Consider the following 3,856-nt stretch of genomic DNA (forward strand, 5'->3'; position numbering starts at 1 on the left):
ACTGACTTTAGGAGGAAACACCTTAAGAAAACATCAAGTTATCAGGAATAAGGAGTCTTTATAAGCTGTGCTTAAAAGCATAACAAGTTCCATGTAAATCCCCAGCGTTTCTCTATTCTTCTATCGATAAAAAACTACACGAAATCTTTATATAAAAAATACATCATATCACAAATTGGTTTTATTCCAGTTTTGTCGCGTCTTTGCATGCGTACACACAATTAGTTGTTTATTGCAACATAAGCACATCAACAAGCTACCAGTGTATTCATCCAACTATATTGCTCGGTCAACAAAACACACACTATATAAATCACAAAATGCCACTTTGCTGCCTAGGGCCCAGACGTGATAAATATTTTACAATTGGACTCAACCAATAACCACATGCATCGTTGCATCATCATTGCTACAATCGTCATCTTCATGTACGTGGGGGCTAAGTAATTCAATAAACTGTGAGGTTATGTGTATGTACACAAATGCTGATTATTTCTGTCGTATGTCACCATAGCTGAAGGCTAAAACTTAAAATTTAATTGATTTTTAGTCAAAATTTACAATTGGTCTAACTATTTATTATAATTTCTTGCTTCAGACTGTGTTGTTACAAATAATGATAGCCTTAACGAAGCATCATATGTAAATCGACCAGTATCAAATTTTCGATATTATATTTACGCGCTTACGGGTACACAAATCGTTTCATCACAGCTTGCGACAGCCTATGGCTGTAATGCACACATCAAGGCTAAATAGTTGCCGTGGTTGCTCGGCCGTAGGTTTCTGCTTCAGTTTTTTTTTTTTTCATTTCGAACAGTCGAGTAAAGCTATACGGTAATGGCTCAGTAGTGGGTCAATTTTAGTGGCACTTACTATGGCAGTCGATAAGTTGATTAGTTACACATATTTCGACTGTATTTTGGACTCATGAAAGCAGCAAAACTTCACTGAGAGCCACATGACGCACTACCCAGCGGCCATGATCGCTCTAACCACCATAGCAGAAAGCCGCTTAACACGCCGCACTTCCTCCGTTTCTTCCAACCGCGTACGCAACGGAATCGTTAGAAACCGCACCAGCTGAACGAGGTAGAAGAACGTGATCACGATCGCGAACTAAAACGAAAACGGATTAGAAAAATATAAATGGGGAATTCCACTTCGGATTGCATAAAATCTATCCAAGGTTACACGGGCCATACTGAAATATGTTTTTCACAGTGCTTCATCATCTTCTTGGGATGGCCAGCCGAACTAATATCATTAAAAAGTATTCTCACTTCAAAAGGCATAGAAACTTACAAAACTTTTTCACCATAAAATCCATCGCTTCAAAATTGCTATTTGACATCACAATTGATCCATTTCCGGTCAGTCCTTGGGCGTGAATCAAATGAGTTGCTGCGACCGCACCACTAATTGCTGTCGATGCCATTAGTGCCATTATCTGTACACGCGACATGATGAGAAACGGGTAAATTAAAAAAAAACATGAGCACATTAATTGTTCAAACAAATCACTTCCAGGTATTGATTGCACGTTGCATAGAGCCACACCTTGAACGAGAGCATTATGCTCTTCAGAACTGTGCGACTGACACCGAACCTCTAGCCCCGATCGAGCCACAGAGAGTAAACAAACTGCACACTCCGAGGTGTTCGTTGCAGACCCAGCTCAACTCGAACACAGAAATCGACAGGTAGCAGCCCAACAACTAACCAGCACAAATTTTGCCCTAGCGCCAGTCACCGTGGCTTTGTTTACACTGAGTGAGTTGCACTTTTGCTGCCATCCTACCTAAGCGCGCCAACCTGCTGACATTAAACCACGCGCAGAAGAAGCATTCGGTGATTCGAAAGGCGCACAATAATATAAAACCTGAAGACGGCGGGTAGGCTTGTCCATGAGTGGCCTTGAACTACGACGATTCGCTTCTTGCCGACCACCACACCATAGCTAATCGGTCGTGCGCGAATTGAAAAGTGCAGAGCTCGTGAGCGTCAGCCCGAAGTGCATTTTCGAAGACGATCGATTGGGAGAGAGAAGAGTGCAACGGAATTTTTCACTACGGATGGAACTTTGGGCTGGAGACTTCGAATTATGGAAGAAAATTGTAAATTGCTATATGTTGAACACAGTCCTAATAGCACAAATATACAACGTTGTTGTACATCGAATGGAAGTTCGAAGTAATCAAATATACATTACTTATGGATTATAATAGGAGCACGAGTCATGTTTAAACACTAAAATATTGGAACAGGTTTTTTTTTAAATATCGAACAAAGTGGGCTGAAGGGTCTCAGAATTTTATGTAATTCATAGGAAATTTTATGGTAATATGGTTGAAAACAAATTTCAACAAAAAAGGGGGGGGGTATTTTTCCTGGAAAATTTTAGTTGAAGTTTTCGGATTTTCCAGGATATCACGTACTTTGAAAAATCAAAACTCATGAACCAGCCTAGCCCACATTAATATTAGAGATTTTTTATATATATATTTTTTCATCTGGCCAACCCTCAGATTTAGGCCATTAAGAAAACCAATCTTAGAAAACTTCAGCACATTCGGATGGAACACGAGCTGGCGCTTTTGGTTGAAAGTTTATATGGAGATTTTGGTAAGGAGAAATAACATTTCTTCGCGGGCATAGAACTGGTTCAGCAAACTTGATAAATCTCAGAATATTAGCACATTAATTATAAGCAACAACTTAGTAATGGATACGACTGGAAATTGTTTGGTTTAACGGCTTTCTCAGTTTCTAACGACTACGATGTAATCTGCTCGACGTTTCGGCCATAGGTTGTGGCCTTTTTCAACGGAAAATATTATCTGTTGGTTTCGTTAATAATTTAGTCATTGTTGTGGTCGACTTTACATGTTGTGGATTAATTTAATGATATTTTAGAGAATGAACCACTTGGTAGCAATTTTGATCACCCTTCAGGCGGAGGGGTTGGTGAGGAAAACACCCATTACCACTCCTCATGAATAGATGAGTTTGGTAGAGGGAATGCTCAATCCCTTTCGAACCTTCCTTAAAAATGTCATTTGTTTGTTTCCTACTTTCTTTACACAATTTTCACACTGCCTTACTTCAACGGAACTATTATTTCGGTGCTTTAATCTTGATAAATATATCGGTTGCTATACATTACAGTACTTTTTCTCTAACTGGACTTTAAACGCAACCCAGTTAGCGAATTTCACTCACTAACTGGGCTGACTTGTCAAACGTCAAAAAACACTGAGGAGAACTTCAATGAATTATTTGATAGACGTTAAAAAATTTAATGTGCATTTAAGGGATGAGTACACTTTGATTTTTCAAAAAAAAAATGCATTTTTTTTGGCTTAAAATGTTCCTTGGGATGTATACTTTAATTTAGAAAAGACTCCAAGTCCGCCAGAATATTCCTTACCGCTTTACGAAGAGATTTCCTAAAACATGTACCGGCGCACTGAGAGAGAGATTTTATCTTTAAACGCGTTTATCTCGAAACAGGGTTTTTCAAACTGGCGTGGGAAATAACTATTACGAGTTATCATCAAATTCGAATATCGGCTAGGTTTTCTTGTTCAGAATTAAATTCTGCTTAGAAATACGTTTCCACATTTTGGATTTTGTCATTTTCGATTTTTAAGCATTTTTAGGGTGAAAAAATGGACTTTTTTTTCCAAGGCCACAACTTTTGAAAAAATTAATTTAAAAAAATCGGATTACGTATTTCTAACCGAAATTTCATTACTAATCAGGATTTTTGTTCGATTTATGTTCCTGGATCACATGGAAAGGAGTATTTTCCCACGTCGTTTTCCGACTTCCGCGCGAGGACGCCCGCGCGACC

The 3,856-nt window shown here is 38.7% G+C and overlaps 1 long non-coding RNA gene across 1 annotated transcript; it reads right to left on the reverse strand.

Annotated features, from left to right (window-relative positions):
* Positions 1–603: 603 nt before the first annotated feature.
* Positions 604–1,648, reverse strand: LOC135697996 (uncharacterized). Its single transcript, XR_010517453.1, has 3 exons — positions 1,561–1,648; positions 1,306–1,450; positions 604–1,119 (listed from the first exon to the last, which is right to left on the reverse strand). It is a non-coding gene; the product is annotated as an uncharacterized LOC135697996 (long non-coding RNA).
* Between the last annotated feature and the right edge of the window lie 2,208 nt (positions 1,649–3,856).

This window comes from Ochlerotatus camptorhynchus, unplaced genomic scaffold, assembly GCF_037179485.1.
Source record: "Ochlerotatus camptorhynchus isolate MF236.1 unplaced genomic scaffold, CSIRO-AGI_Acam_v1.1 ptg000008l, whole genome shotgun sequence".
Classification (NCBI taxonomy): domain Eukaryota; kingdom Metazoa; phylum Arthropoda; class Insecta; order Diptera; family Culicidae; genus Ochlerotatus; species Ochlerotatus camptorhynchus.